This window comes from Pongo abelii, chromosome 13 (genome assembly GCF_028885655.2).
Source record: "Pongo abelii isolate AG06213 chromosome 13, NHGRI_mPonAbe1-v2.0_pri, whole genome shotgun sequence".
Taxonomy (NCBI): domain Eukaryota; kingdom Metazoa; phylum Chordata; class Mammalia; order Primates; family Hominidae; genus Pongo; species Pongo abelii.
The window spans coordinates 64,072,068-64,086,591 of record NC_071998.2 but is presented as its reverse complement, the minus strand read 5'-3'; positions in this window follow the sequence as shown (position 1 = coordinate 64,086,591).

Genomic DNA, 14,524 nt, shown 5'->3' with positions numbered 1-14,524 from the left:
GTTTACCCTATGAATCAATATGGATAACATTAAACTTTTTACCCAATTGCATCTACCAACCAAGGAAAATGTTTATGTTAGCCTCCATTTATTTTGTTTTAGTTATGTTCTCTACATCTCATTGTAGAAGTCTTTCAGATCCCTTAGATTTATTACTAGGTATCTGATAATTATCAATGCTATTAAAACAGCATTATGTTTTTGAAATATATTTTTCTTTTTGTTTAATGCTTATGTGATAATATAATTTATTTTGTATATAGGCATTTTATCAAGCAATTTTGATACATTTGGATATTATATCTAATTTTGAAATCCAGCATGATTGAATAAGGTGATTGACCATTGTAAAGTTGGACAAAACTATAAATTATAATTATTTTGATGCTCTGGAATCAATAAAAGGTATACAGTCAAATGAGAAGCATTTATTCATGAAAACCACTGAATTTCAGGTAAGAACAACATAGTCTGTAGCATTTTTGCCCAGAGAATCTCCTGTGTCCCTCAACTCAGCCCATATAGTAGTTCAACCGAGGTAGGCATGCTGTGAATATAAACTTTGCCACCAAAGAGGCACATTTGATTTGGACTGTGACATTTGAAGTGGCAACATTTACGACAAAGGATCAAGAAGGGTTAGTGGCACTTATTCTGAGATTATGGGCCTGCTTGATGAAAGTAAGAAACCAAAGGACTAATAAAGAAGAACAGGGTGGCAAGGAGTCACATATTCCAGGTTGACCAGATGCTGTGTATGTGCTGCAGACACTGTGTGCATGTGCCAACCACCTGTACATCCTTGGAAGAAGGGGCCTGCAATACCCAGAGGAGATGCCAGAGAGTCCAGCTGAAAGTGAAATGAGATGTGAACTTACAAATAGCCTGAAGCTTGAATGTGCTCTCTGGCCCACACACTGATCAATCAGCAGATAGAGGAAGACTTCCTGGCTTATAATATTTGGACACAACCTCTGACCAATCTTTGGCTCAAAAATAAGCTATGCATACAGAAGGGTGATCTTTAGGGAGTCAGGCTTAAACCAAAACAAGAAAAAATATATAACTAAGCATTGAGATATCAGTATCTGCATATTGTCAAAAAACATACTTGACAGATTTACTTTTGCAGTAAAATGTGTATAAAATGAAGTGGTTAGTGAGGACTCTGAAAAGTGAATCATCCTAGGTTGACTGAGGAAGAAGAGCGAACTTTGAAGGACCATGGACCTGGTGATGAACCTGCAATTCTTTTTTCCCCCCAGCATTCCTGGACAGAGAGCACCAGGAGAAGCTCTCTAGTTCTGACTCAAGAAATGAGAAGGACTACTTGTAATGCTCCAAGAGAATAAGGAGCCCACCTCCCCCTCCCCACCCTACCTCCTATTTTTTGCTCCATTACTTCATGTCCCAGGCAGTCCCATTGCAGCTTTGGCAACATCAGCAGCACCAGGAACTCAAAGAAGCCCAAACTCTAAGACAGGAATATCTTTGATCTTCTTCTCTCATTGGTGGCTCTGTGTTACCAGCACTGTGCACTGTGCAATTAGCTCCCATTGCCTTTCTCTCTGTGTCTCTTCCCATTGCTAACCCTGAATTTTTTTTTTTTTTGAGATGGAGGAGTCTTGCTCTTTCACCAGGCTGGAGTGCAGTGGCACTGTCTTGGCTCACTGCAACCTCTGCCTCCTGGGTGCAAGGGATTCACCTACCTCAGTCCCAAGTAGCTGGGACTACAGGCGTGTGCCACCATTACCGGCTAATTTTTTTGTAATTTAGTAGAGACGGGTTTCACCATGTTGCCCAGGCTGTTCTCAAACACCCGACCTCAGGTGATCCGCCCACCTCGGCCTCCCAAAGTGCTGGGATTACAGGGGTGAGCCACCGTGCCCGGCCTAACCTTGAATTTTTATCCTTGTAATGATATCTTTGAATATTAAAAGGTAGTCTAATTTTACTTCTTTTAGTAAAAGAAGGCACTACAAATAATATACCATATATATCAGATGATTTTATTTATATAAATTTTGAAAGAGGTGTTTACAGAAGCATTTTGGTAATAAAACTATAAAGATAGGCAATGAACTGATTATCATACAACCCAGGGCAAAATTGAATGGGATTGGAGAAGGCCGTTATCGTATAGAGATGGTCATATAAATGAACATCTGAAATGCTGGAAATAAATCAGCAACTGACAGACAAATGTTTATATAGATGCTCTCTTTATAATAGCTTGTTAGCCTGCAGTTACATTTTATGCACTCTTTGTCTGTGTTGTTTCACAATGTAAAGGTGAAAATGGGTACATAGCTTCCAGGGCATGAAATAACCTCCTAAACTATATTTCTAACTACACTGCCCAAAAGCTGGAAACACAGACAATGTTTGTCTTTCACACTTGGTGTTTCAACATAGTGTACCAAGGAAATATGAATACTGAATATACAAATTACATGTGTAAAAATTATAAAATTTCTCCCTCTACATTGTACATATTTGTATTAAAGTGTTTTTTAATTCACATCAAGCAATTTATCTTGATCCTATGATGTTCTTGGAATTTAAAACGCCACCCTTGTTCTAGTCTCTGTGGCAACTATTGTCTTTGGAGTATTAAATCCATAATTCTGTATATGCAAGAAATTCTCAGTAAAGGATTTTTTACTTTCAATTTTTATGATTTAACTTACCAATATAAATATATAAGTTATGTTGCTCTGACCAGCCTGTTGTTAGACCTATTCTTGAGTTTCCCTTCCTGGTGAGATAGTTTGGTATCTTTGGTGGGACCTTAAGTATGTTAATTATTACCTCCTCCAGATTCTTTAATGCCCTTTTTAGATATGAAAATTTTAAAAGAAATCTGGTGATAGTTATTTATTGAGTGCTTACTCGATTTTATATACATCATCTCATGTAACACTTAAAAAAGTCAGTATCTCACAGATTAGGATATTGAGATTTAAAGAAGTTAAATAACTTTGCCAAAGTCAGGCATATGATGTGGGATTCCTGCATTTTTCATTTGTCTGACTCCACTAATTAATTCATTCATTTGTCCATTCAGTATCTAATATAATACTGGCTACCATGCCAGGTAGTGGTAATATATTAGCAAAGGGAAACAGCCAGAGTCCCTACTGCATGAAGCTAGCACAACTATATAAAGACTAAGATGAAAACAAACAAACAATAAAACCTTAAGAAATGTATAATTACACGTTCCATCTATCTATAAACTACAGAAATGTACAGTGAGAGACTGCTAAGTAACTTATGCAGAGGCTAACATGTCTTGAATTACTCTTTGCTTTATGCAATAAAACCCTTTGTATTGGCAGTGGTGCAGCATCTGTTGAGGTGGGACAAGCAATTCTGTAAAATTAGCTTCAGAATGATGATTTTTACCAGAACTCTACCTCACAGGATGAGGTATTAATTAGTACTTGTAACATCAGTCAGCACTTCAATCATCCACAGACGTAACACTGGTCCTCAGTGTAATAAACAGGCTTACAGGGACTTCAGAAGCCGACTTCTGAAAGGCTGTTCATAAAAAATTGATTTAATTGATTTTTCATGTTTATGTTCTAAGACAGTGGTTCCCAGCCTTTTCCAATAAGAGGATCCCTTTTAATTTTGCAAACATCCACATTAAAAATGCATTTCTGATCATTTTGGATTGTGAAAATCCATGACTAAAGGCTTTCATAGTATCAGAAACAATAAAATTAGCTTTCATTTTATTAATTACTAAAGCATCTAAATATATTTAAAAACAAATAGTATGCACTGGGTTTCCAAGTATGAGTGCAATAACTTCCCTAGGAGACTATGAGCCTGAACTGTGGGTTCAAAATGACTTGGCTATATTACTTGCTAGTTCTATGACCTTAGGGAGATTACTTGACCCCTATGTGTCTCAGTATCCTCTTTTATCAAATGCTTACAATAAAAGCATATAGTTCACAGAATTTTTAAAATAAGGCTTCATAATATGTGGATGTATATGTATTATTCACACATATGCATGCATGCATTCAACTTTTTTTTTAAATTTTATTATTATTATACTTTAAGTTTTAGGGTACATGTGCACAATGTGCAGGTTTGTTACATATGTATACATGTGCCATGTTGGTGTGCTGCACCCATTAACTCGCCATTTAGCATTAGGTATATCTCCTAATGCTCTCCCTCCCCCCTCCCCCGACCCCACAACAGTCCCCAGAGTGTGATGTTCCCCTTCCTGTGTCCATGTGTTCTCATTGTTCAATTCCCACCTATGAGTGAGAACATATGGTGTTTGTTTTTTTGTCCTTGCGATAGTTTGCTGAGAATTATGGTTTCCAGTTTCATCTATGTCCCTACAAAGGACATGAACTCATCATTTTTTATGGCTGCATAGTATTCTATGGTGTATATGTGCCACATTTTCTTAATCCAGTCTATCGTTGTTGGACATTTAGGTTGGTTCCAAGTCTTTGCTATTGTGAATAGTGCCACTATAAACATACATGTGCATGTGTCTTTATAGCAGCATGATTTATAATCCTTTGGGTATGTACCCAGTAATGAGATGGCTGGGTCAAATGGTATTTCTAGTTCTAGATCCCTGAGGAATCGCCACACCGACTTCCACAATGGTTGAACTAGTTTACAGTCCCACCAACAGTGTAAAAGTGTTCCTATTTCTCCACATCCTCTCCAGCACCTGTTGTTTCCTGACTTTTTAATGATCGCCATTCTAACTGGTGTGAGATGGTGTCTCATTGTGGTTTTGATTTGCATTTCTCTGATGGCCAGTGATGATGAGCATTTTTTCATGTGTTTTTTGGCTGCATAAATGTCTTCTTTTAAGAAGTGTCTGTTCATATCCTTCGCCCACTTTTTGATGGGGTTGTTTGTTTTTTTCTTGTAGATTTGTTTGAGTTCATTGTAGATTCTGGATGTTAGCCCTTTGTCAGATGAGTAGGTTGCAAAAATTTTCTCCCATTCTGTACGTTGCCTGTTCACTCTAACAGTAGTTTCTTTTGCTATGCAGAAGCTCTTTAGTTTAATTAGATCCCATTTGTCAATTTTGGCTTTTGTTGCCATTGCTTTTTGTGTTTTAGACATGAAGTCCTTGCCCATGCCCATGTCCTGAATGGTATTGCCTAGGTTTTCTTCTAGGGTGCTTATGGTTTTAGGTCTAACATTTAAGTCTTTAATCCATCTTGAATTAATTTTTGTGTAAGGTGTAAGGAAGGGATCCAGTTTCTTTCTTTTTTTTTTTTTTTTTGAGACGGAGTCTCACTCTGTCACCCAGGCTGAAGTGCAGTGGCGTGATCTGGACTCACTGCAATCTCCGCCTGCAGGGTTCAAGTGATTCTCCTGCCTCAGCCTCCTGAGTAGTTGGGATTACAGGAGTGTACCACCACACCCAGCTAATTTTTGTATTTTAACAGAGAGGGGGTTTCACCATGTTGGCCAGGCTGGTCTCGAAATCCTGACCTCAAGTGTTCCTCCCAACTTGGCCTCCCAAAATGCTGGGATTACAAGCATGAGCCACCACGTCTGGCTGCATTAAAACTTTTAAATGAAGTACATTATACACACAAACAAACTCCAAACATTATTAATGCTGTCTGGGGATGGGATGTCAATCTGGCATGATTGGACTTGATTTAGAATAGACTAAGGCTGGCATCCAGCGAAGACGCCACTCTAAAATGCTTTGCATGGCTTAAGGAGTTTTGACTTTATCCTGTAGTTTGTTTCATGTATGAACATCCAGTAAACATTGAGTAAGAAGACATGATTTTTTGCCACCTAGTAGTAGGTTTTTACCTCGGGTGGGTAAGTTAGCTAACCTTCAGTTTTCTGATAAATTATCTCTCTCATTTGAAAATATTGCCAAGTGAGCCATATATATATGGGGGTGTGTGTGTGTGTGTGTGTGTAAATGTGTATATATATACACATTCTAAAAATGTAAATAGAATGCTTAGGTGACAATTTTTCTTCAGAATTTGAAGCCATATATTTCTCTATCTATGTATATATCTATATATACACACACACATCCATATATGTATATGGCTCACTTTGCAATATTTTCAAAGTGATAGATATCTACACACATAGATAGATAAAGAAACGGAGGCACAACAGCCCGACTTTCACAAACCAAATGAGATCATGTGTAAATTTGTTTTAACTCACAATAACAAACTAATATAGATGACATTAATGCATGCATTGTAAGTTAGGAATTATCTGGTGAAAAAAACCTGTCTAAGTTTTTGAAAAAAGAAAAAATTAGAACACCTTTGAATCTTATTTTTAAAGATACTTTTTTGAACTAGCAAACATCTATCAAAATGCTGAATTATTTTATGTGGATTTTAGCTCACAAGAAGAAAGTATGTCTGCAATTTGCACTGCAACACTCTGCAAATTTTTGCAGGAAAACAACAAAAAAGGGGAATTGGATAGGTGGCATTATCAGCATAAAAATTGTTTACATTTTTAGAAGAAATCATTAGTCACATGGCCTTATGAAAAAGTTTATTTTGATGCCTGAAGTATTTGACAGACCAGTCAAGTTATTCTGATGATGATTCTCAAGAACTTTCCAAACTATTTTCTTCATGCACCTAGAGAAAATGCGTAAGAAGATATGGAAGAAACAGTACTATTGATTTGTTTGAAGAAAAAAAAGTACAGTAATATGTTGTATGCAAAACTGAGCTTAAAAAAAAAAAGCTGGCCAGGCTTGGTGGCTCATGCCTGTAATCCCAGCACTTTGGGAGGCCAAGGCAGGTGTATCGCAAGGTCAGGAGATCGAGACCATCCTGGCTAATGGTGAAACCCCATCTCTACTAAAAAAAAAAAAAATTAGCCAGACATGGTGGCACACACCTGTAATCCCAGCTACTTGGGAGGCTGAGACACAAGAATCACTTGGAATTGCTTGAACCCCGGAGGTGGAGGTTGCAGTGAATGGAGATTGTACCACAGCATTCCAGCCTGGGTGACAGAGTGAGACTCCTTCTCAAACAAACAAACAAACAGTTTATGGGAGTTTAGTCCCACAGACACTGAGCAGTCCCTAACAGCTCCCTGTTGTGTAAATAAGACTAATAAATCGAGCTCTGAAAAGGAAAGAAAAGTGTATACAAACAGAAACAGTAGAAAGATAAGATCCCTTCTATTTCCCACCCAATGAGTGAGCTAAATAGCCAAAGGTGGTTTGTTAATTTTAAGACTGAGGTGAACATGTGACAATGATCAGAAGGCAACTTGCTTTCCCTAGATAACTAACCATTTTTAGACAATAATGTGCAGAAAAGATGCAGGGAAACAGACAGGTGTTGGTATCTTGACACCTGTCTTAGTTATAAACAGCCTAATTAGACATTTGCTTAAAAGCAATTCACAAGGAAATCAGTTGCTCACCATACAGCAGCACCCCTGGATGTGGCTCTTGGACGTTTCTGACAGTACAAGAAGAGACAGTTTTAGGGTAATTTCTACCAGCATACTAAGATAATATCTGAATATTATATAAATTAATTGTATAGATGATGGATATCAGTTGAACTAAAAATTAATTCATCCATTTTTAGTTCAATTTTTATTGGATTTAATAAAATACAGAGATGTACACAAATAAAAATATAGATTCTGCTATGATGTCCTCTTTTATATTTGTAATTTATGCCTCTTTTCTTTTATGCCTTATCAGTCATATATAGGTTATTAATTTTATCTATTTAGAAAACAAATTTTTGGCTTTTTAAATTTTCCCTATTGCTTATTTGTTGGTTGAATTTATTACATAATTTCTGCATAACAAATCATTCCTAAATTTACTAACTTTAAACAAATATGTAAACTCAGGTGGATCCACTGCTCCGTGTGATGAAGTTTTCCAAGACCGGGCTGGATACCCAAAAGGGCTCACTCACGTTTCCAGCACCATGGCAGGAAAACTGAGCTCAGCTGGGACATTGGGATGTCCCTGTCCCTCTGTATCACTCTCTAAGTAATCTTAGGGCACCTCTCTCTCCACATGGTTTTTCCACCTGGTTGCTCCACATCGTCTCTCTAAGTAGTCATTCCAGTAGGATGTTTCATCATCTTGCATAGCAGATCATGCTCCCAAAAGCACAGAGCAGCTAACAGGACTTGTTAGAGCACAGGCAGTGAACTGGCACAAGGTCACTTCTGCCTTCCTCATTTATTAAAGCAAGTCACAGACCTACCCAAAATTCAGTGGAAAAGAATTTTTACCAGCTATTAATAAAAATGGGAGTGGTTCTCTTGGAGTCACCAAAGTAACCAACTATCACACACATTGTAGCTAAATTTCACTAGTTTTGATACACTGTATGTGATTCATTTGTTAGTTTTACCATTTGTTTAATTTTTTTCTAATATTTTGTAAGCCATTATATATGGAAAGCACACTAATTTTGGTGATTATTACAGATTTAGAGATTAATTCTATATTTGGGATGTTATTTTTCTTTGAAATTTGTTGAGAATTGCTTTATAGGCCAACATATGGTTCATTTTGGCCAATGGTCCTTACGCAAAATTGGAAACACACACACACACACACACACACACCCTGAATTTAAGTACTATGATATTTTTATGTCATTTATTTTTAATCTTATTATTAAAATGTATTATACCATCATCATTTTTGTGATTATTCTATCTGATATTAGAAAAAATGGGTTAAAATCTTCAAACATATCTCTGAATTTGTCAGCTTCTCCTTGCAGTTCTTTCATATATTTGGAGATTACTAGGTTCATTCAAGTTTAAAAGTGTCATATCTCCCTGGATTTGGAAGGGCAATAACTACTTAATTATTTCACAATGAGTCATCTCTGGAGTCAGTCTTGTTCTGAAGTCCACTTTACTTGATATTATGTTACCTACAGTTTCTTTTTTTAGTATTTGTACAACACATATTTTTGCAGTACATATATTAACCTTTCTGTGTCTTTAAATAGATAAGATGCATCTCTTGTAAGTATCATGTAACGGAGCTTTGTTTTTTCATCCAGTTTAACTTTTTGTCTTTTAATTGAGTTATTTAGTTCATTTACATTTCACATTATTATTAGTGTTGTTGCATTTCCTGCTACCATCTTGCTTTTGTTGACATTGTTGTTGTTGCATTGGTTTTATGGTCCCTTCTCTTTTCTTTCTTGTCTTCCTTTGCAGTAATGTCAAGTAAGCCACCAGCAGAGATCACATTCAAGGGGATTAGATTACACAGGGTTGTGAATACCAGGAGGAATCATTCATTACAAACAACCAAAGTAACAGACAACACACACTCTGTGTGAGTGTGTATATGTATGTGTGAGCTCTATCATTTGTTTAATAATATTATCTAAATTCCTTCACAATTTCTTCTCTGTTATTTTTAACTATATTATCTTTTACTTTTTAAAAAGGCTCCTCAATGATTATAAAATATTTGATTTAGTAGAGTCTAAATTAATGCTCTCAAAACCTCCAAAAAAATGCATTTATCTGTTAACTCCAATTCTAAGTGAAAACCTAAGGTGTTTATCTTTACTTACCATTGTTCCCTTTCAGCCTTTTCATTAATGTTTTTATGCATTTTATTTCTACACATATTTTAAGCCCAAAGACTGTTTTTCAATTTTACACTGTCAATAAGTATGCATGTTTACCCATATACTTATTATTTCCATTTTGCTTCCTTCTTTTCATTTTCATGCATGTTTCTAGATTGTTATCTTGCTGCTTTAAAAACTCCTTTTATTCAAGGTCTTCAGGGATGATTTTAGTTTTTTTTTTTAATTTGTCTGAAAATATACTTATTTCATCTTCATTTTCAGGATAGATTTTTTGTGGCATATAGAATTCTTAGGTGAGAATTTTCCTTCAGAATTTGAAGATACTATATTTTTTCTGACTTTTATTATTTATGTTAGTAAATTAGCTGTTAATCTTATTGTTATTTTTAAATGATTGTTTATTTTTTTGATTTCCCTTAAGATTGTTGTCTTTTTCTTTAGTTTCAAAGCTTTTATTTTGATGTTTCCAAGTTTCATTTTCTTTGTAATATCTTACTTGTTATTTACATTATTTCTTGAATTGGGACCTTGATATTTTTTGCCAGTGTTGAGCAATTCTTGGCCTCTGTCTCTTCACAGATTGCTTCTATCTCATTTGTTATCTTCTTACATTTTGGAGTTGCAATTGCATGCCTGCAAGATCTTTTCATCATGTATGACTCTCATTTTTGTTTTTGTTTTTTTTCCCTCTTTTATTTTCTCATGATGGTTTCATCTAATATTTACTTTTGATATATATTCCTGTTTACTAATTTTCACATTAGAAGTGTCTGATTTACTGTTAGACTCATCAATTTGGTTCATAATTTCAGTTAATATACTTTTCAGTTATAGAATTATAATTCTTTTTTTTGAAAAAGACTTTGTTCTCCATTGGCATTAGCCACTTTATTGTTTTTTGTTTCCACATATTAACCACAGTATGCTTAATGCTCATATTTTCTATCCATTATCCCAACCACCTGTAAATCTCTTTTCATTGTCTGTTCTCTTGACCCTGTGTCTTGAAATGCCCAGTAAATATGATTTAGTTAGGAACTTAGTTTTGTTTTAGGCAATTAAAATACAGATAAACTACCTTCATCCAATAAAGGATTGAGTTAGTTAAAGGCTATGTTGCAGTCTTTGTAAGAAATGGTTTATTTTTGTTTCTCTATTGCTCATACACTAAAGCTCTTCAGGGCTTTGAAGGGATGTTTATCTAGAATTTTTATCAGAGCCCTTTCTCTGAAAATTCCTGAATTAATTTTTTTTTTTTTTTTTTTTTGGTCTCCTCAGCACTAGGAAACTGCTGAAAGCTCTACTTTGCATCTCACTTGTGGTCTTTTTTGTTAATCTTCTCACCCTATGGAATGTGAACTAACTTGACAATTAGCAGATGCCTTGAGGGAAAATGTGGTAGAATATCAGAATTATTTTATTGATTTTCCATTGACTTAAGTGTTTTGGTCTCTCAGGTCCTTGCAATGTTGGTTCTTTTTAATGCATAAAACTAATTCCTAAAAGTGTTTTAGAAGTTTTATATTTGTTCTTGTCAGGCATATAGTTCTTCGAGCTACTCAGTCACATTTAGATGCAGAAGTTCTTAATTCTTTTTCAATATTTGCTCCAAAAAGCACCTTTTTTTCTTTGATGCCTCAAAAAATAAGTATATAATTAAATGGTTATGTTTTTGGCAATTTGTACTTTCCTATAAAAGTCTGTTGTCTGTTTTGATTTACATTTATTTGAAGTATGTAACAGATCATTTGTTTATTATCAGATATGATTTCCATTTTGATGGATTTTTCTCAAACTGCATTCAGATGGTTCCTGAAGACAAGCTAAGGTTCTACAGACCTTGCATTTTATATTCAACTCAAAACTTAAATTAAGAATTTCTGAAGGGTAAAATAAGAAAGCAGAACAAAATAAAACAGAAACTGTTCTTCTTTTTAAAAACTTTACCCTCAAATTGAAACTTTGTTTTCAGGAGTAATGTTTCAGACTGTATGACTTCTGAATTTAAGACAAAGATAAATATTATATGTCCTATTACATATTTTTTAAGTTGCATTCATTGCATCAGTAAATATTAGCACAGGAAAAGACTTAAAAACTTATGAACTCTGACTTAATATGCAAGTTAAATAACATTTGAAAAAAGACCAACATAGAAACCCTAAGTTTCTATCCTATGTACACCACCGTGGAATATTAATTTAGAATAATGGGTAGGCAAGTCTAAAGGATCATCACATATTGCCTCCATTCTCGTAGTCTTAAAACATTTTAAAATATCAATATATCTAAAATGTATTTTTACATGCACTCGTTTGATTTTAGAAATGAAGAGCTGAAGTGATTAAAAAGAATTATTGAAGATGTACCGGAGAATAATTTGTGTCCCCTTTTTAAAACACGAGTAAATGTATTAAAATCTTTTACAATCAAATAACATTTCTAAATAAGTCTTGCTTGAAAGAAAACTTACTCCATAATTTAATCAAATAAACTTCCCTCACACTCATTTGCATCTTACTGACCTTAACATAAATTATGGAGAGCAAAGGCATTTCTTGTATTATTTTGGGTATAGGCTTTTAAAAGCAAACTTTAAAGACACATCTGTGTCTATGTGTAGTTAACACAGAAGTTTCAAATATTCATATCCATTTTCAAAACCCACAAATAAAGGATGTTGAAATTATCTTTGTGTACAACAAACAGTCATAAAATTCAATGTCATACTGCATCTTAGTGATTTTCAAGTCATTACTCAATTTAACATTACATTTAATATTTTTAATTTGTACCATTTATACATTACAACTAATTGGATAAAATTAAGCAAGGACTTCAATTGTTCTGTGTATTTAAAGTTTCACATTTTAGCAAATACTTCTTCATGATATCTGTATTTTGTAATATATCCAGCTCAATTTTGACTTTCCAGCCTGACTATCAAGCTGGTCATATTGTGAGAGCTCTCTTATTGTAATCTAACTTTTGACAAATATATTAATCTGTCTGAAAACAAATATAGCAAAGCTTTACTTCCTTCTCCTATTTCATTTGTCTCCTGACTATTTAGTGTAGAAAAAAAATATGCAATTCAGCAAATTCTTTTTTGGCTTCCTCAGCCAATTTTCTGGGAGTAAGTTTTCCTTTCTACATTCATTGTTCCTTAGCTGATTATGAAAAGTGAAAAATAGAATCATCACATGAGATTTTTTTTTAAAGAGGAAATACATATTCTCTCAAAAGTATGAACATGACATAGCTTTTGGAAGAATGAAAGTGATGAAGAAAAGGGATAAAGGTAACTGATGATGTGGAATTGCAACTTGACAAAGAGCAACAATCCATTTCTTACAGAGAGGCTAAAATGCAAAGCCATCTTTGGCCAGTGTGCTATTTTGCTACATTGTTTTATTTAAGTCTGATAGTGATTTGCAAAATTCCCAAGCAAAATGTGTCAGCTGTTTTCATTTCAGTTTTGGACCAATTAGGTTGAGAAACTCCCGACTTTCACCTAATTCTATTTCTGAATGTGCCTCTGTTACAAAGATCCTATCTGTCCCCTGAGGTTTGATGGATCAGGCTTGCCCCAAACAAGCTGACAATTATGACAAGCTAGGCCGGCATTATTTACCTGAGCTCAATCCAGAATATTTCTAAAAACATAAAATGTGTTTAGTTTCCTAAGCATTCTCTTTTAGGTGCTCATCTTTTCTTATTTTCATCCACAAGTCTTGGGTTTATGTGTCAGGTTTGTTTTGCTGTTTCACCATGGCACTCAAATCAGACCATTGAAGAGAAAAGTAAACACTTTCTAAAAATTCCCCACCTATTTGAAACTATTTTTCATTTGTTCATTTTCAAAATACTTGGAAATTTTTTTTTGTAAATTAGAGCATCTATGTTGTGTGAAAGCACGCTATTTATGAAGTCCAAACCACAATGTCAAGTTGCATATATTTTCTTTCTTTTTTTGAGATGTAGTCTTGCTCTGTCGCCCAGGCTGGAGTGCAGCAGCACGATCTCGGCTCACTGCAAGCTCCTCCTTCTGGGTTCACGCCATTCTCCTGCCTCAGCCTCCTGAGTAGCAGGGACTATAGGCACGTGCCACCACGCCTGGCTAATTTTTCGTACTTTTCGTAGAGACGGGGTTTCTCCCTGTTAGCCAGGATGGTCTCCATCTCCTGACCTCGTGATCCGCCCGCCTCGGCCTCCCAAAGTGCTGGGATTACAGGCGTGAACCACCGCGCCCGGCCAAGTTGCATGTATTTTCATTTGTTATAAGATGCTAATAATAACAAAATGCCATTAGTCTTGGAAAAACATATTTTATTAAAAGTTCACAGTAATTTTTAACAGCTGAACATCAATAAACGATGTCCTATAGTTATCACATACTAAATGATGAAGCAGTGATGGGACAAGATGTAAGAAAACACGAGAAGGAGTGAGTGTTCATGGGAGTGCTGGCAGGTCTCAGCCTCCACGTGCCAGTGTTTCACGACTGACCTAGAGCAGGGTGCTAAAATGGGATTTTTGTATGCTTCGTTTTCAAGTAGGTTCTTTTTTTTTCTAGGAGAATTCCTATTCCATTGTTTTCATTATTTTGAAATATACAATAAATTATTAGAGGGGATTGTTAATAGGTACAAAAATACAGTTTGATAGAAGGAATAAGATCTAGTGTTCAGTAGCACAATAGGGCAAGTAAAGGTTTTTTAATGGAGGAAATATATATATACATATTTGGACTACATATATATAGGACTATATATATATATATATATCCTAAAATTTGCCTTGGTAACAATTTCTTAGTATACTATTCATTGGCATCAATTACATTCACAATGTTGTTTAATTATCACCACTATCTATTTCCAAAACTTTTTATCATCCCAAGCAAAAAAAAT